Source organism: Pristiophorus japonicus, chromosome 5 (genome assembly GCF_044704955.1).
Source record: "Pristiophorus japonicus isolate sPriJap1 chromosome 5, sPriJap1.hap1, whole genome shotgun sequence".
Classification (NCBI taxonomy): domain Eukaryota; kingdom Metazoa; phylum Chordata; class Chondrichthyes; family Pristiophoridae; genus Pristiophorus; species Pristiophorus japonicus.
Window position 1 is genome coordinate 64,510,202 of NC_091981.1, and position 20,512 is coordinate 64,530,713.

Sequence of the window (20,512 nt, forward strand, 5' to 3'; positions counted from 1 at the left end):
TAAAAAAGAAAAAGTGATCCTTACACATGTAATTACGATGACAAAAGATAAATACTGGAGGAGTCACTTTCTCACTTCGCTCTTCCGGTGGGAAGCCTCATTCGCCAGAGTGCATATTGGGAATTCAAGGGACACTCCATTTAAATTGTGTATAGCACACCCAAATTTCCCAGACTCCCGGCCGACAAGGCTTCCTATTCACCACGTGAAATTGTAAAAATAGCTTTAGATGTTTTGCTTGTCGGTGAAGATAGTACTGGATGTGTAGAAATGGATTACAAGGCTTAGAATCGATTAATGGGCTCAATGTCACGTTTCGAAACCAAAGCTCAATACATAGTCATCTGAACTCTGAGACTGAGTCGCTACCTGTAATCCACCTCTACCTAATACTATTATATCACTTTCATTTTTTGGCGTGGAAAGGAGGGGGTGGTTAGTAACTCTAAGATGTGGAATTTCATGTAATGTCAGGAAATATGTAGTAAGGCGGTCCTGGATCCAGTGCCGCAAATGGTTTACTGATCGCATGAGATCAGGAAATATGAGTGCAAAGCCACATTCAACTCTATCTTGATGTGTGTGTCAGCCTAACTCCATCACTCTGCCTTCCCGGCACATCACTTCTCACACCAACCTACCTTGCAAGGTGGACCCATCTCTCTCTGTCTATCCCCATCTGACCAACCACCACAGTCACTCACCCTGATCCTAATGCAATCATAGGAAGTAACACCACAGAAGGAGAACATATGGCAATGTCACACCATTCCCTCATAGTCACCCTCTACAGGTGCAGCCCATCCATTCCTTATATTCATTCCATCACTCTCACGCAAAGTTCTCTTCTTTCCCTCCTTGCAGGACAAGAGAGCCCAGAACAATAGGGAGAGGCAGAGAACTGGAGGTGGCCCTCCAATGTTCACCAACTTGACTGCAGCAAGTGAGGAGTGCAGCAAAACACTGGAGTTGCAGAGCTCCTGGCGGTGGAACACAGAGCGAGGGGGACCTCCCAGAAACCTGGTGACAGAATTAAATCTCATACAGCCACACGGCATATAACAGTCACTCATGGTGTCAGTAGCCAGTGAAATATCATCATGTGCATAATTGTAATGTTACACATTCTTATCATAAGAGGTCTAATTCATCTTTTTACTCTCCCACAGGTACATCAAGTGCCCCCCCCACGATGCAGCCGGAGGAGGAAAAGGACTCCTCAGAGTACCCAGCACCAGCACAGATACACGCATCTCGGTGGGTCCAGTGAGCAATGTTGTCACCTGGTGCCTCACAGATCACAAGTGTAAAGTCCTTGCTGGAGAGCGCAGAATGCTCCAGCTCTGCTGAGCTGCATGCAGATGCTGAACCTCAGGGGCCATCAAGAAAGAGGGTGATCTTGGAGGAGCAGCAACAAAGCATTTGCAGCTGTGATGTGTGCAACTGTACAGAGAATGGAGGCGTCCATCTCCAACATGAGCAGCAGCACATCGTAGGCAATGGCGACGATGAGCTATTCCATGGAAAGGATAACTACCTACATGGAGCAGCAAATGGGTGCACTGGTGAAAGTTAAGTAAATTGGGCCATTATGAGGCCCAGCCGGGCCTCCCGGGCAGCAATGTGCGCCGCTGCTGGTGCCATCTCCACCTCAGGTTCCTAACGCTTCAGCTTTGTCTTTTGCATTCAAGTGCTGGGCTCATGGAGACTTCTCCTCCCGTTAGTTGTTTAATGGCCCACCACCATTCACGACTGGATGCTCCAATCCTCGCTGCTGGATTATGTTATGCATCATGCAACATACAACAATGATTCTGAAGACCATGGCTGGTGCGTACATATGGGCTCCTCCAGATCTGTCATGCATCTAAAGCGCATCTTCAGCATGCTGATTGCTTGCTCTATGACACATCTGGTGGACATGTCGATGTCAGTATTGTGCTCCTCGGCCTCATTGCTTGACCTCCTCAACTGCGTCATCAACCACGTCTTTAGTGGATAGCCCTTGTCTCCAATCAGCCAGCGGTAAGTGTGTTTGGAGGAGCAAAGAGCTGAGGGAGGTTGGACTGAAGCAGCACAAAAGAATCACGACAGCTGCCAGGGAATCTGGCACACACATGAATGACCTTTTTATGATTGCAGACGAACTGCACATTGAGGGAGTGGAAACCCTTGCGGTTCACAAACACTTACTGGGTGATGGGGTGGTGCCTCGATGGCCACATGTATGTGGTCGTCGACGCCCTGCAGCTATGGGAAGCTAACCAGAGCCACAAAGCTGAGCGCCCGCTCAGTAACACTGACTTCATCAGTGACAAAGTTCACATAATTAACTGACTAGTGAAACATGGCATCAGTCACCTGGGTGATGCATCTGTGGATGGCCGAGTGTGAGATCCTGGAAATGTTTGCTGCAGATCCCTGGAAGGAGCCTGAGACAAAGAAGTTGAGGGTGGTGGTAACTTTGACAGCCACTAGTAATGCATGTCCACCAGGTCCTCTAGGCAGCAGGTCTTGTTCCAGCAAGCTACAAATGTCTGCGATAGCCAGAGATTCCTGAAGCACTGCTGCTCAGTCATGTCCAGGAAGCTGATTCTCTGCCTGTATACCCTGAGTTGGGGGTATCGCCTCTGGCACAGTGCAGCCCTGTGCTGATCCCCCCTCTCATTGAGGAGAAGGCTGCTATTGTTTTTGCTGCTACTGCTGCTGGTATGGCTGGTGTTGGTGGTGCTAGTCCGATACTGAGGTCCAAGGTGTTATAGCATAAGCGGCACCCTTGCTGTTCTAATAGATGCCAGGTAAAATGGAGATCAGAGACACAATTGTCCAAAGCATGCTCTTAGAATAAGGTGCTGCCCATTTAAAATAGAGATGAGGAGAAATTTCTTCTCTCAGCGGGTTGTAAATCTGTGGAATTCGCTGCCTCAGACAGCTGTGGAAGCTGGGACATTGAATAAATTTAAGACAGAAATACACAGTTCCTTAAACGATAAGGTGATAAGGGGTTATGGGGAGCGGGCAGAGAAGTGGAGCTGAGTCCATGATCAGGTCAGCTATGATCTTATTGAATGGCGGAGCAGGCTCAAGGGGCCATATGGCCTACTCCTGCTCCTATTTCTTATGTTCTTATGTCCTTAATGTGGTGAGATCAGAGATTGCAGAAATCACCTGCAAACTCCTAAAAACAAACTCCAGAAATCTTTGCAAAAATGGTATCAGCAAGAGCCTTTCCCTTAGGCAAGGAAGCAGATGTAAGGTGGGAGTATTTATGTGCTTTCTCCAGATGTCACTTAATGGACTCGCACAATGGCCACTGAGCTTCTGCCTCTACACAGGTGAGGTTCCCGAGGTCCGTGAATCCCATGCGCAACAAGTTAAAGTTCAAACCTGATGTTAAAAAGGCAGTTAAGGGTCTGTAAACAAGCAGTTAACTACCTCAATGAGGTCTCCCGCGTCTCCTGAGCAGATCTGTGGCGCGCTTCGAAATGCGCCCCAGTGAAAGGCGGAAGTCGGCAGGACAGTGGTGGGTTCCCGACACGTTGTCATTTTCTGCGCTTTTAACCTCCGACCCACCCCCAAACCCGCACGCTCTCCAATGTGAAAAATCCGACCACTGTCTCCAATTACTCCAACATTAAGTGGCAGCAATGTGTAAATCTTTATTAAATGATGCAATAAAAAACATACAAATCTAGTTCTATCTTTCTAGAAAATTCCTAAAGAATGACCTAACGTGCATTGAATTCTGATCTGCTAACGTAAACCAGTAAAGTATACTAGTTGACTGGAGCTTAAGTGTAAATGCTAAATTAATGACGTGCAAGTATGTTGGGACTTGAAGCTTCTCTGCTGAGCTGAACGAGCTGAAATAGCAAGTTTGAAGATTGAACCTCCAATAATGGTGATATGAAGTGACAATCAATACACAGGTTTAAGTCTGCAGTCCATGTAAAGGGACAGTTCAATGTCAATTTGTATCCCTCAACTGGATAACCTTGCTAACTTCTCTTTGCTGCACAGGATGTAGACTATTCAGATTTTAAAAGGTCTATTAAAAAATGAAAGCAAACAAACCTTTCTGGAAAGCTCCTAAAGAATGACTTAACATGATCTAATATAAACATTAAAGTGTACCAGTAGACTAGAGCTAGCGAACTTAGATTGGAGCTATTCTTAAGCATCATATTTGTTTGCTGCCAATCGACCACATGACCTTTGATGATACAGACCAGCCATCTGAGCCATCAAGTAGTTTTCTGAACCTGCTGATCTGTTATCTGATAAATTATGATATGGACTTTGCCCATTTTCCTATTATCACACAGTACAACTAGAGGCTTGTACTTTATTAAGCTTTCCAAATAACTAGCATAACTATCATCTGTGCACCCTCATCAAAATTCTGGTTGGATTTTAGGTTTTTCTGTTTACGGGGCGAAAACGAAAGAGGACCGGGAAAGTTACTGGCCGGGAATAGTTTGCGCTTTGGTAAGGAATTTTCGTCATCAGGGTCCTGTGTCAGGGGTGCAGCGCGACGGGAGGCGTTGTACACTTTGAGGCTCAAAAACGGGAAACTCGCAAACTAAAGTGCCAGGCCGGGAGTGCTCTGAGAGAGGCCAAGGAGGTGGGGAAAAAACCTTAAAAAAACACAAAAACATTCCCAAAATATTGCCCACGCCACCACATCATAAATAGCTGAACAAATTAAAAGAACAAACACTCACACTTACCTTCGAATACTTTACCTTCCTCACCACCACCGGCATGGCTGGGCCGCACTGATTTCCCAGATGGTCATTGCAGGCGTACTTCTGGGGGGATGGATCGGGCAAGTGGCCAGACTACTGCTGGTGTCGCAACGTGAGGTGTTGCACACTTGGTGTAGCTCTTCCCAGCGGCACTGCTGCAAAAACGACCAGAGGATCGTGAAGGGGCACAGGAGACCTGAACACCGTCTTTCACGCCGCTCCGGGGCGAAACCTGGAGCGCAAAGGACCGAAAAATCCAGCCCAATATATAGTCTGAAAACTAACATCCATTCTGTTGGTGGCATGAGATAACAAGTGTAGAATTCACAAGCTACTTTGCAAATTCCCTAATGTTATGCTTTAAACACTGGGTATACACTGGTCCCAGCTTGGTTTTAATAAACTCCCACCAATAAACGTCAGTTTAAAATGTCCCAATTTGAGTTCAATATAGCTCTATGGTAATATCCCTTACTAACAGCCTACCCCATTACAACGTTGCCACACAATTCTGAACATCTATATTTGGACTGCCCTATCTGCACATTGGTACCAACGACATAGGTAAAAAAAGGGATGAGGTCCTACGAAACGAATTTAAGGAGCTAGGAGCTAAATTAAAAAGTAGGACCTCAAAAGTAGTAATCTCGGGATTGCTACCAGTGCCACGTGATAGTCAGAGTAGGAATCGCAGGATAGCGCAGATGAATACGTGGCTTGAGCAGTGGTGCAGCAGGGAGGGATTCAAATTCCTGGGGCATTGGGACCGGTTCTGGGGGAGGTGGGACCAGTACAAACCGGACGGTCTGCACCTTGGCAGGACCGGAACCAATGTCCTAGGGGGAGTGTTTGCTAGTGCTGTTGGGGAGGATTTAAACTAATATGGCAGGGGGATGGGAACCAATGCAGGGAGACAGAGGGAAACAAAAAGGAGGCAAAAGCAAAAGACAGAAAGGAGATGAGGAAAAGTGGAGGGCGGAGAAACCCAAGGCAAAGAACAAAAAGGGCCACTGTACAGCAAAATTCTAAAAGGACAAAGGGTGTTAAAAAAACAAGCCTGAAGGCTTTGTGTCTTAATGCAAGGAGTATCCGCAATAAGGTGGATGAATTAACTGTGCAAATAGATGTCAATAAATATGATGTGATTGGGATTACGGAGACGTGGCTCCAGGATGATCAGGGCTGGGAACTCAACATTCAGGGGTATTCGACATTCAGGAAGGATAGAGTAAAGGGAAAAGGAGGTGGGGTAGCATTGTTGGTTAAAGAGGAGATTAATGCAATAGTTAGGAAAGACATTAGCTTGGATGATGTGGAATCTATATGGGTAGAGCTGCAGAACACCAAAGGGCAAAAAACGTTAGTAGGAGTTGTGTACAGACCTCCAAACAGTAATAGGGATGTTGGGGAGGGCATCAAACAGGAAATTAGGGGTGCATGCAATAAAGGTGTAGCAGTTATAATGGGTGACTTTAATATGCACATAGATTGGGCCAGCCAAACTGGAAGCAATACGGTGGAGGAGGATTTCCTGGAGTGCATAAGGGATGGTTTCCTAGACCAGTATGTTAAGGAACCAACTAGGGGGGAGGCCATCTTAGACTGGGTGTTGTGTAATGAGAGAGGATTAATTAGCAATCTCATTGTGCGAGGCCCCTTGGGGAAGAGTGACCATAATATGGTGGAATTCTGCATTAGGATGGAGAATGAAACAGTAAATTCAGAGACCATGGTCCAGAACTTAAAGAAGGGTAACTTTGAAGGTATGAGGCGTGAATTGGCTAGGATAGATTGGCGAATGATACTTAGGGGGTTGACTGTGGATGGGCAATGGCAGACATTTAGAGACCGCATGGATGAATTACAACAATTGTACATTCCTGTCTGGCGTAAAAATAAAAAAGGGAAGGTGGCTCAACCGTGGCTATCTAGGGAAATCAGGGATAGTATTAAAGCCAAGGAAGTGGCATACAAATTGGCCAGAAATAGCAGCGAACCCGGGGACTGGGAGAAATTTAGAACTCAGCAGAGGAGGACAAAGGGTTTGATTAGGGCAGGGAAAATGGAGTACGAGAAGAAGCTTGCAGGGAACATTAAGGTGGATTGCAAAAGTTTCTATAGGTATGTAAAGAGAAAAAGGTTAGTAAAGACAAACGTAGGTCCCCTGCAGTCAGAATCAGGGGAAGTCATAACGGGGAACAAAGAAATGGCAGACCAATTGAACAAGTACTTTGGTTCGGTATTCACTAAGGAGGATACAAACAACCTTCCGGATATAAAAGGGGTCAGAGGGTCTAGTAAGGAGGGGGAACTGAGGGAAATCTTTATTAGTCGGGAAATTGTGTTGGGGAAATTGATGGGATTGAAGGCCGATAAATCCCCAGGGCCTGATGGACTGCATCCCAGAGTACTTAAGGAGGTGGCCTTGGAAATAGCGGATGCATTGACAGTCATTTTCCAACATTCCATTGACTCTGGATCAGTTCCTATCGAGTGGAGGGTAGCCAATGTAACCCCACTTTTTAAAAGAGGGAGAGAGAAAACAGGGAATTATAGACCGGTCAGCCTGACCTCAGTAGTGGGTAAAATGATGGAATCAATTATTAAGGATGTCATAGCAGTGCATCTGGAAAATGGTGACATGATAGGTCCAAGTCAGCATGGATTTGTGAAAGGGAAATCGTGCTTGACAAATCTTCTGGAATTTTTTGAGGATGTTTCCAGTAAAGTGGACAAAGGAGAACCAGTTGATGTGGTATATTTGGACTTTCAGAAGGCTTTCGACAAGGTCCCACACAAGAGATTAATGTGCAAAGTTAAAGCACATGGGATTGGGGGTAGTGTGCTGACGTGGATTGAGAACTGGTTGTCAGACAGGAAGCAAAGAGTAGGAGTAAACGGGTACTTTTCAGAATGGCAGGCAGTGACTAGTGGGGTGCCGCAAGGTTCTGTGCTGGGGCCCCAGCTGTTTACATTGTACATTAATGATTTAGACGAGGGGATTAAATGCAGTATCTCCAAATTTGCGGATGACACTAAGTTGGGTGGCAGTGTGAGCTGCGAGGAGGATGCTATTAGGCTGCAGAGTGACTTGGATAGGTTAGGTGAGTGGGCAAATGCATGGCAGATGAAGTATAATGTGGATAAATGTGAGGTTATCCACTTTGGTGGTAAAAACAGAGAGACAGACTATTATCTGAATGGTGACAGATTAGGAAAAGGGAAGGTGCAACGAGACCTGGGTGTCATGGTACATCAGTCATTGAAGGTTAGCATGCAGGTACAGCAGGCGGTTAAGAAAGCAAATGGCATGTTGGCCTTCATAGCGAGAGGATTTGAATACAGGGGCAGGGAGGTGTTGCTACAGTTGTACAGGGCCTTGGTGAGGCCACACCTGGAGTATTGTGTACAGTTTTGGTCTCCTAACTTGAGGAAGGACATTCTTGCTATTGAGGGAGTGCAGCGAAGATTCACCAGACTGATTCCCAGGATGGCGGGACTGACCTATCAAGAAAGACTGGATCAACTGGGCTTGTATTCACTGGAGTTCAGAAGAATGAGAGGGGACCTCATAGAAACGTTTAAAATTCTGACGGGTTTAGACAGGTTAGATGCAGGAAGAATGTTCCCAATGTTGGGGAAGTCCAGAACCAGGGGTCACAGTCTGAGGATAAGGGGTAAGCCATTTAGGACCGAGATGAGGAGAAACTTCTTCACCCAGAGAGTGGTGAACCTGTGGAATTCTCTACCACAGAAAGTAGTTGAGGCCAATTCACTAAATATATTCAAAAGGGAGTTAGATGAAGTCCTTACTACTCGGGGGATCAAGGGTTATGGCGAGAAAGCAGGAAGGGGGTACTGAAGTTTCATGTTCAGCCATGAACTCATTGAATGGCGGTGCAGGCTAGAAGGGCTGAATGGCCTGCTCCTGCACCTATTTTCTATGTTTCTATGTACAGTTTCTCCTCCTTGTTAGAGACCTCTGCAACCCTCATCATTAACTCCACTTCCCACACTGCCTACACCTCCACATCCTACTGGCTCATTGGCAGCAGTCCATATAGCTGGCTTTCAGAAGGTGCCTCAGGTAATGCCATGCCACTTCAAGTTATGGTGACTGAACCTGAGTCAATGTTCTGAGAAACACATGAAAGGGCTTCTCTTTATGTTTTAGCAGAATAAAGCAAGAAAGGACTTGTATTTATATGACAAATATTTCTCAGATTGTCACATCACTTCAAAATGCTGTCCGTTATATAAGTGAACAAAACAGTTATTTTGCATACAGCAAGACTCCACAAACAGTAATAAGATGAATGGCCAGTTAATCTGTTTTGCTGGTGTTGGTTGAGGAAGGAATGTTCATCAGGACACCAAAAAATTCCCTGTTCTTCTTCAAAAATGCCTCAGAAAATTATATCATAGTAACACCTATGTGTATACTGTTCCATCAAAGTAGGCTGCTAAGAAGAATTGAAGGAGTCCTTTTAAGGCATTATTTTCTGTATATGATATGCAGGGTTACATTACAACAGTGACTACACTTCAAATGGACTTCATTGGCTTACAGCACTTTGAGACATGCACTGGTTGTGAGAAGCGCTATATAAATGCAAGTCTTTCTTTCTTTCAGGGTTGACTTACTAAATGACTTGGCTGATGGTGGAGTCTTCACTTTCCAATGCTGGTATTTTTTTAATGTTTTAAGAACACTGGGATCTGTGCCCTATAAATGGATTAAGGAGTATTAATTAAAGGGCACCAGATGAGTTCTTTATCCCTTCATCTCAAATTCTCATGAAGAATTAATCGTCCCTTGATCAAACTTGGTTTGCCTGAACCATTTAAACCATACTGGTCCAGATTGTACAAAAATAAGACTTACACGATTAATCCCCATTAAGATTCACATATAAGGCACTGAGTCAATGAATTAACCTCTTCTTACTAAATTCATCAAAGTAGAAGTCAGACCATAACATCTGGAACTAACATTTCTTTATTAACACACAGGATAATATAATTAGTAGCATCTTACTGTTCATTGCTGAGAGTGTGCAGAAATCAAGTGCCAGGCAGTGGAAAGAGGGTGCGGCAAACCAGTCCCACCCACCCCTTCCCTCAACAACTGTCTGCCCACCTGTGACTGAGACTGTGGTTCTCGTATTGGACTGTTCAGCCACCTAAGAACTCATGTTAAGAGTGGAAGCAAGTCTTCCTCGATTCCGAGGGACTGCCTATGATGATGATGATGACTGTTAGGTATCAGCCTTGGCTCAGTGGTGGGCCTGAGCTAGATAGTTGTGAGTTTTGCCACACTCCAGACACTTGAGCACGTAATCTAGGCTGACACTTCAGTACAGTCCTGAGGGAGTGCTGCACTGTCAGCTGTCTTTCGGATGAGGCATTAAACTGAGGCTCTCTCTGGTGGACATAAAAGACCCCATGGCACTGTTTGAAGAAGAGCAGTGGAGTTCCTCCGGTGTCCTGGCCAACATTTATCCCTCAGCTAACACCTAAAACAGATGGCGGAGAAATTGAATTCTATAGCACACGTTTTTTAGGTGTTACACGGCCTCCTAACAGTCTAAAATGGCGCCGGATGCCATCTCAATAAAGGGGTTTGCCCATGTGCACCTAACAAATGGCAGCAGCATGCAGAGCGGGCAGATGACGTCAATCGTGTGCATTGCTGAAATGATGCCAGTGCTGTCATATTCAAACTCCACACTCCAGCCAAGGTCTTAACTGTTGTGTATGGAGAAAGAGTCAGATTGAACATTGTGAGCTCAAAGTAAAGTGTGAGTTTAGTCTTTTATTGCAGGTCTCCAGAGTGCCTCTCCAGCCTGTGAAGCCTCCTTAAATAGAAACATAGAAAATAGGTGCAGGAGTAGGCCATTCGGCCCTTCGAGCGTGCACCACCATTCAATAAGATCATGGCTGATCATTCCCTCAGTACCCCTTTCCTGCTTTCTTTCCATACCCCTTGATCATCTTAGCCGTAAGAGCCATATCTAACTCCCTCTTGAATATATCCAATCAACTGGCATCAACAACTCTCTGCGGCAGGAAATTCCACAGGTCAACAATTCTCTGAGTGAAGATGTTTCTCCTCATCTCAGTCCTAAATGGCCTACCCCTTATCCTAAGACTGTGTCCCCTGGTTCTGGACTTCCCCAACATCGGGAACATTCTACCCGTATCTAACCTGTACCGTGCCATCAGAATCTTATATGTTTCTATCAATCTCCTCTCATCCTTCTAAACTCCAGTGTATAAAGGCCCAGTTGATCTAGTCTTTCCTCATATGTCAGTCCAGCCATCCCGGGAATCAGTCTGGTGAACCTTCGCTGCACTCCCTCAATAGCAAGAACGTCCTTCCTCAGATTAGGAGACCAAAACTGAACACAATATTCCAGGTGAGGCTTCACCAAGGCCTTGTACAACTGCAGTAAGACCTCCCTGCTCCTATACTCAAATCCCCTAGCTATGAGGGCCAACATACCATTTTCTTTCTTCACCACCTGCTATACCTGTATGCCATCTTTCAATGACTGATGAACAATGACACCCGGGTCTCTTTGTACCTCCCCTTTTCCGAATCTGCCGCTATTCAGATAATATTCTGTCTTCGCATTTTTGCTCCCAAAGTGGATAACCTCACATTTATCCACATTATACTGCATCTGCCATGCACTTGCCCACTCACTTAACCTGTCTAAGTCACCCTGCAGCCTCTTAGCGTCCCCCTCACAGCTCACACCACCACCCAGTTTAGTGTCATCTGCAAACTTGGAGATATTACACTCAATTCCTTCAGCTAAATCATTGATGTATATTATAAAGAGCTGAGGTCCCAGCACTGAGCCCTGCGGCACTCCACTAGTCACTGCCTGCCATTCTGAAAAGGACCCGTTTATCCCGACTCTCTGCTTCCTGTCTGCCAACCAGTTCTTTATCCATGTCAGTATATTACCCCCAATACCATGTGCTTTGATTTTGCACAACAATCTCTTGTGTGGGACCTTGTCAAAAGCCTTTTGAAAATCCAAATACACCACATCCACTGGTTCTCCCTTGTCCACTCTACTAGTTACATCCTCAAAAAATTCTAGAAGATTTGTCAAGCATGATTTCCCCTTCATAAATCCATGCTGACTTGGACTGATCCTGTCACTGCTTTCCAAATGCGCTGCTATTTCATCCTTAATAATTGATTCTAATATTTTCCCCACTACTGATGTCAGGCTAACCGGTCGATAATTACCTACTTTCTCTCTCCCTCCCTTTTTAAAAAGTGGTGTTACATTAGCTACCCTCCAGTCCATAGGAACTGATCCAGAGTCGATAGACTGTTGGAAAATGATCACCAATGAATCCAATATTTCTTGGGCCACTTCCTTATGTACTCTGGGATGCAGACTATCAGGCCCTGAAGATTTATCGGCCTTCAATCTCATCAATTTCCCCAACACAATTTCCCGCCTAATAAGGATATCCTTCAGTTCCTCCTTCTCACTAGACCCTCGGTCCCCTAGCGCTCCCAAGGGATTATGGGATCTCTTGAGACTCCAGGGCATGAGCCCTCTGGTGGCTGTACAGAGTAAATACAAGTCCACATATATAACAACACTCCCATCCAAAGTCAATAGTGTATCTATTTACAATTTCAGTCGATCTGGGGCCCTTCTTGCCCTGGTTGATCGTCTCGGTGTGAAAGGTGGTGTTGTTGAATCATTTGTTGGGTCCTTGCTGGGCTGCTGTGCAGCTGGCCTTGCTGGGCTGTCTGGTGTGTTTGGCCCTGCAGGGCTGCTGTGGATGATGGGTTCTGCTTCGTGGTCAAACGTGGTGCCGGTTCCCACTGGTGTGTGTGTCATGGGATCACAAAATGTAGGGTCCAAGGTGGGTTTCTCAGGATAGTCCGTGAATCTGAATTTGATTTGGTCCAAGTGTTTCCGGTGAATGAGTCCATTTGAAAGTTTGACCCGAAACACCCTGCTCCCCTCTTTGGCCACGACAGTGCCAGGAAGCCATTTGGGACCTTGTCCATAATTTAAACAAATACAGGATCATTGATTTCAATATCGCGTGACACATTTGCGCTAGCATGGTATGGACTTTGTTGAAGCCGCCTGCTCTCTACCTGTTCATGTTGATCAGGGTAAACTAACGAGAGCCTTGTCTTAAGTGCTCTTTTCATGAGCAGTTCAGCAGGCGGGATCCCAGTGAGTGAGTGGGGTCTCGTGCGGTAGCTAAACAGGACTCGGGATAGGCGAGTCTGCAGTGAGCCTTCAGTTACCCTCTTCAAGCCTTGCTTGATGGTTTGCACTGCTCTCTCTGCCTGACCATTGGATGCTGGTTTAAATGGGGCAGGTGTGACATGTTTGACCCCGTTACGGGTCATGGATTCTTTGAACTCAGCACTGGTAAGACATGGCCCATTGTCGCTCACCAGGACACCGGGTAAGTCGTGTGTGGCAAACATGGCCCGCAGGCTTTCAGTAATGGCAGCGGATGTGCTAGCCGACATTATCTCACATTCAATCCACTTGGAGTACGTGTCTACAACCACAAGGAACATTTTACCCAAGAATGGGCCTGCAGAGTCGACGTGTACCCTAGACCATGGTTTGGAGGGCCAAGAGCATAAACTTAGCAGCGCCTCCCTGGGTACATTGCTTAACTGCGAGCATGTATTACATCTGTGAACGCAGGACTCTAAGTCGACATCGATACTGGGCCACCACACGTGGGATCTGGCTATCGTTTTCATCATTATGATGCCTGGGTGAGTACTGTGGAGGTCATTGATGAAGGTGTCTCTGCCCTTCTTAGGGACCACTACTCAATTGCCCCACAGAAGGCAGTCTGCCTGTATAGACATTTCAGCTTTGCGCCTTTGGAACGGCTTTATCTCTTCCTGCATTTCCACTGGGACACTGGACCAGCTCCCATGAAGCACACAGCTTTTGACTAGAGGGTCCTGGCTTGTCCAGGTTTTGATTTGCCGGGCACCCTAACGGGTGATTGCTCACTCTCAAATGCTTCTATAACCATGGCTAGATCTGCGGGCGGTGCCATTTCCACCCCCGTGGTGGGCAATGGCAGCCTTCTGAGAGCACCGGAGCAGTTTTCTGTGCCTGGCTTGTGGCGGATGGCGTAGTTGTATGTGGACAACGTGAGCGCCCATCTCTGGATGTAGGCCAATGCGTTGGTATTAATCCCTTTACTCTCGGAAAACAGGGATATAAGTGGCTTATGGTCAGTTTCCAGTTCGAATTTGGGCCAAACAGGTATTGATGCATTTTCTTTACCCCATAGACACACGCTAACACTTCTTTTTCAATCATGCTGTAGGCTCTCTCAGCCTTAGACAGACTCCTGGATGCATAAGCAAACGGTTGCAGTTTCCCAAAATCATTAGCTTGTTGCAATACACACCCGATGCCATATGACGACGCATCACATGCTAGTACCAAACGCTTACATGGATCATACAACACAAGCAATTTGTTTGAGCATAACAATTTTCTCGCTTTTACAAAGGCATTTTCTTGGCTTTTGCCCCAAACTTATTCGCCCCCTTTTCGTGGTAAGACATGTAGTGGTTCTAGCAGTGTGCTGAGACCCGGTAAGAAGTTACCAAAGTAGTTCACGAGTCCCAGAAACGACCGCAGCTCCGTCACGTATTGTGGCCTTGGTGCGTTCTCGATTGCCTCGTCTTCGCATTGGTGGGCCTGATGCCATCCATCGCAATCCTCCTTCCCAAGAATTCCACTTCAGGCGCCAGGAAAGCGCACTTCAAGTGTTTTAACCTGAGCCCCACGCAGTTGAGTCGACTAAGAACCTCCTCCAGGTTCTGCAGTTGCTTGACTGTGCTCCGACCTGTGACCAAGATGTCGTCCTGGAAGACCACGGTGTGCAGGACCGACTTCAGTAAACTTTCTTGTTTCTCTGGAATATCGCCGCTGCTGATCGGATTCCAAACCGGCATCATTATAAACAAAAAGGTCCGTGTACGTATTGATTCAGGTGAGAGCCTTCGATGATTCGTCCAGTTCCTGCGTCATGTAGGCTGAAGTCAGATCCAGCTTCACGAACGTCTTTCCTCCCGCCAACGTTGGTAGTGGGTATTGGTCCTGCAGGGAGAAACAATTGATAGTTACTTTGTAATCGCCACAGATTCTGACAGTGCCGTCTCCCTTGAGGACTGGGACAATAGGAGTGGCCCACTCGCCGAACTCGATCAGTGAAATGATGCCCTTTCTTTGCAGCCGGTCTAGCTCGATCTCTACCCTTTCTCTGATCATGTATGGTACTGCTCTCGCCTTGTGATGGATGGGTTGCACCCCGGAATTAGGTGGATCTGCATTTTTGCTCCTTGGAATTTCCCGATGCCTGGTTCGAACAGCGAAGGAAATTTGTTTAACACCTGGGCACACGAAGTGTCGTCAGCGGGCGATAGCGTCGGACGTCGTCCCAGTTCCAGCATATCTTTCCCAGCCAGCTCCTGCCAAGCAGCATGGGACCATCGCCCAGTACCACCCAGAGTGGTAGCTTGTGCACCGCTCCATCGTAGGAGACCTTTACGGTATTGCCGTTTACAGGAATCAGTTCTTTTGCGTAAGTTCTTAGTTTCGTGTGAACTGGAGTTAAGACTGGCTTTGAGGCCTTGTTGCACCACAACCTTTCGAAAGTCTTTTTGCCCATGATGGACTGGCTTGCGCCCATGTCCAGGTCCATTGACACCGGGAGTCCATTTAGTTCAACATTCAGCATTATCGGGGGACAATTCGTGGTGAATGTGTGCACCCCATGTACCTCTGCTTCCTCTGTCTGAGGCCCTGGTTCGTAATGATGCTCCGTGGATCTGTCCTCTGCAACATGGTGGTTTGCAGGTTTAACAGGCTTAGCAGCTCGCCTGCACACTCGTTGGAGGTGTCCCATTGTTCCACAGACCTTGCAAACGTACCCTTTGAATCGGTATGAATGGAAACGATGATCACCCCCGCAAGGTGTTAATCGCCTTGCATTCATTACCCTTGATGGTGGACGTGCAGCTGCAGGTATGTGTGACCTGCCTTGTATGTTACGATTCAAAAACAACATGACTTTGTTCACAGTACTTGTAACAGCACTTGTGTGCTGAAAGATTGCTTCGTATTGTCACTGGTGGCAATGAACGCCTCGGCTATCGCTATGGCCTTACTCAAGGTTGGGGTCTCTACAGTCAAAAGTTTGCGAAGTATGGTTTCATGGCCAATGCCAAGTACGAAAAAGTCTCTGAGCATGTGCTCCAAATGTCCTTCAAATTTGCAATGTCTTGCAAGTCGTCTTAGCTCGGCAACATAACTCGCCACTTCCTGGCCTTCAGAACCTTTGTAGGTGTGGAACCGGTACGTCGCCATCAGAAGGCTTTCCTTCGGGTTCAAATGCTCTCGGACCAGTGTGCACAAATCGTCGTATGATTTATCCATGGGTTTCACTGGAGTGAGCAGATTCTTCATGAGGCCATACGTTGGTGCCCCACAGACGGGGAGGAGGATCACCCTTCTTTTGGCAGTGCTCTCTTCCCCATCTAGCTCGTTGGCCACAAAGTATTGGTCGAGTCGCACCACAAAAGTTTCCCAATCATCTCCCTCCGAGACTTACTGAAGTACATTTTTGTTCATTTAAATGCTTGTGCTGAAAAGAGTTGCTTCCAGATATGGGTGACCTGGTATGTCTTCTTCTTTAATTGAGCATGACATGGAGAATGAAGAGAGGCCATGCAGAGCAGGACAAGCTGCTAGAAAAGGGAGGAGGAGAAGGGAGAGAAAGGGCTATCAGGAGAAGGCCATATCCGCCGAGGGTCTTTACGGAGCAATTCTCTTATCTCAACTTCAGCGACGACCAATGCATGAGATACCTTCACTTCACAAATGTCATGACTGAAATCTGCCCACTGCTGCAGCCACAACTGCAACCTCAAAGCAGGACATAACAAAACATAAGAATTAGGAACAGGAGTAGGCCATCTAGCCCCTCGAGCCTGCTCCGCCATTCAATAAGATCATGGCTGATCTGGCCGTGGACTCAGCTCCACTTACCCGCCCGCTCCCCGTAACCCTTAATTCCCTTATTGGTTAAAAATCTATCGATCTGTGACTTGAATACATTCAATGAGCTAGCCTCAACTGCTTCCTTGGGTAGAGAATTCCACAGATTCACAACCCTCTGGGAGAAGAAATTCCTTCTCAACTCGGTTTTAAATTGGCTCCCCCGTATTTTGAGGCTGTGCCCCCTAGTTCTAGTCTCCCCGACCAGTGGAAACAACCTCTCCGCCTCTATCTTGTCTATCCCTTTCATTATTTTAAATGTTTCTATAAGATCACCCCTCATCCTTCTGAACTCCAACGAGTAAAGACCCAGTCTACTCAATTTATCATCATAAGGTAACCCCCTCATCTCCGGAATCAGCCTAGTGAATCGTCTCTGTACCCCCTCCAAAGCCAGTATATCCTTCCTTAAATAAGGTGACCAAAACTGCACGCAGTACACCAGGTGCGGCCTCACCAATACCCTATACAGTTGCAGCAAGACCTCCCTGCTTTTGTACTCCATTCCTCTCACAATGAAGGCCAACATTCCATTCGCCTTCCTGATTACCTGCTGCACCTTCAAACTAACTTTTTGGGATTCATGCACAAGGACCCCCAGGTCCCTCTGCACCTCAGCATGTTGTAATTTCTCCCCTTTCAAATAATATTCCCTTTTACTGTTTTTTTTCCCAAGGTGGATGACCTCACACTTTCCGACATTGTATTCCATCTGCCAAACCTTAGCCCATTCGCTTAACCTATCCAAATCTCTTTGCAGCCTCTCTGTGTCCTCTACACAACCCGCTTTCCCACTAATCTTTGTGTCATCTGCAAATTTTGTTACACTACATTCTGTCCCCTCTTCCAGGTCATCTATGTATATTGTAAACAGTTGTGGTCCCAGCACCGATCCGTGGCACACCACTAACCACCGATTTCCAACCCGAAAAGGACCCATTTATCCCGACTCTCTGCTTTCTGTTCGCCAGCCAATTCTCTATCCATGCTAATACATTTCCTCTGACTCCGCGTACCTCTATCTTCTGCAGTAACCTTTTGTGTGGCACCTTATCGAATGCCTTTTGGAAATCTAAATACACCACATCCATCGGTACACCTCTATCCACCATACTCGTTATATCCTCAAAGAGTTCCAGTAAATTAGTTAAACATGATTTCCCCTTCATGAATCCATGCTGCGTCTGCTTGATTGCACTATTCCTATTTAGATGTCCCGCTATTTCTTCCTTAATGATAGTTTCAAGCATTTTCCCCACTACAGATGTTAAACTAACCTGCCTTTTGTCTGCCCCTCTTTTTAAACAGGCGTTACATTAGCTGCTTTCCAATCCGCTGGTACCTCCCCAGAGTCCAGAGAATTTTGGTAGATTATAACGAATGCATCTGCTATAACTTCCGCCATCTCTTTTAATACCCTGAGATGCATTTCATCAGGACCAGGGGACTTGTCTACCATTAGCCTGTCCAGCACTACCCGCCTAGTGATAATGATTGTCTCAAGGTCCTCCCTTCCCACATTCCTGTGACCAGCAATTTTTGGCATGGTTTTTGTGTCTTCCACTGTGAAGACCGAAGTAAAATAATTGTTTAAAGTCTCAGCCATTTCCACATTTCCCATTATTAAATCCCCCTTCTCATCTTCTAAGGGACCAACATTTACTTTAGTCACTCTCTTCTGTTTTATATATCTGTAAAAGCTTTTACTGTCTGTTTTTATGTTTTGCGCAAGTTTACCTTCGTAACCTATCTTTCCTTTCTTTATTGCTTTTTTAGTCATTCTTTGCTGTTGTTTAAAATGTTCCCAATCTTCTAGTTTCCCACTAACCTTGGCCACCTTATAAGCATTGGTGTTTGATTTGATACTCTCCTTTATTTCCTTGATTATCCACGCTGGTTATCCCTTCTCTTACCGCCCTTCTTTTTCACTGGAATATATTTTTGCTGCGCTCTATGAAAGAGCTCCTTAAAAGTCCTCCACTGTTCCTCAATTGTCCCACCGTTTAGTCTGTGGTTCCAGTCTACTTTAGCCAACTCTGCCCTCATCCCACTGTAGTCCCCTTTGTTTAAGCATAGTACGCTCGTTTCTGACACAACTTCCTCACCCTCAATCTGTATTACAAATTCAACCATACTGTGATCACTCATTCCGAGAGGACCTTTTACTAGGAGATCGTTTATTTTTCCTGTCTCATTACACAGGACCAGATCTAAGATAGCTTGCTCCCTTGTAGGTTCTGTAACATACTGTTCTAAGAAACAATCCCATATGCATTCTATGAATTCCTCCTCCAGGCTACCCCGTGCGATTTGAGTTGACAAGGACAGCATTGCCTGTGCCTGCCAAGGTGACTGTGGCTCACAATTTTAATGCAGTTGGCTCCTTCCAGGCTTCTGCTGGTGTTATAAGCTACATCTCAATACTTTACTGCTGCAGAAGGGAGATCACTGAGGCTTTCTATACACAGAGACACAGCTTTAACTGAGAGGCAAGCGAGGATAAGGGTTTGCTTGGATTGCAGCTTCCCCTTGGTGCCACTGAATGCACATTGTTTTGAATGCACCTCTTGTCAATTTGGCCATTTTCATGAACCGAAAGAGATTCTATTGTATCAATGTGAAGCTGGTGTGCTACCACATAGCACATCATGCAGGCGAATGCCCATCCTGGCAGTAGTAACAATTCCTTCATTCTGCAGCAGTCGTCTGTGCCACCCATCACAGCAAGTCAAAGGCTGGCTACTGGACAACAAGGGTTTTCGATTGATGACATGACTCGTGAATCCAGTCCGGACAAATCTTGCTATTGTCTTGTACCCATTCTTCCTCAACTATTATCTCAGTAACTTAACCCTGCTTTATCAGATTCCTACCTCTTACTTGACTGGATGTCTCTGCCTATCTCTAGCTAATGAAGTTCTTAAACATCCCTGGAACCAGTCTCTCCCATTTGACTGACAGTGAGTTGATAGATGGTTCTGATTTTCCTGATGGGTCTGCATGTTCTGAGTGAGAATTCTATTAGCTCTGTCAAAACTCTATCTTTTATACATTTGATTCAGAAAGCAAATTCCTTCATTCCCATTTTGATCAATCTCTGTGATATACTTCTTTTCAAATTTGAAGTACAGACCAATTGGAGTAATACACTTGTGGCAGAGATTTCCCTATTTGGCGACAAATATCTTGGGCAGGTATATGTCAACACTTATACTCCAGGGACTTGAGTATAATCTCGGCTGATGCTTAAGTCCAGTACTGAGGGAGTGCTGCACTGTTGTTAATGTCCTCTTTCAGAAGAGATGTATACTGAGTCAGCCCTCTTAGGTGGATATAAAAGATTCCATGGCACTATTTTGAAAAAGGGCAGGGAAGTTCTCCTTGGTGTCCTGGCCAATATTTATCCATCAGCCAATACCTAAAAACATTGGGCCCAATTTTCAGATGTCCTCCCAGAAGCACACCAAGAGGCCCGCCTATTATTTAGATTAAAAACAGCGCCTAAAACTTACCTCGCGATTCTCCGAGTCCAGTAGGCCTGTTTCACAGTTAACGCAGCGCAACACAAGCAGCTGGGGGCGGAGCTACAGCCTTGCGCCAAAAAGAGTGCCGGCAGCTGCGCGCATGCGCAGTAGCTCCTAGCCCTCCCAGCGCGTCCTGTCTCTG

The 20,512-nt window shown here is 46.1% G+C and overlaps 1 long non-coding RNA gene across 1 annotated transcript in view; it reads right to left on the reverse strand.

Moving 5' to 3' along the window:
• The window catches only part of LOC139263817 (uncharacterized), a 38,158-nt gene extending 17,741 nt beyond the window's left edge, over nucleotides 1-20,417 (reverse strand). Inside the window, exons 1-2 of the long non-coding RNA XR_011593215.1 lie at nucleotides 20,359-20,417; nucleotides 4,731-4,903 (exon numbers count right to left, since the gene is read on the reverse strand). This is a non-coding gene — a long non-coding RNA (uncharacterized lncRNA). The remainder of the gene's footprint in view (nucleotides 1-4,730; nucleotides 4,904-20,358) is intronic.
• Between the last annotated feature and the right edge of the window lie 95 nt (nucleotides 20,418-20,512).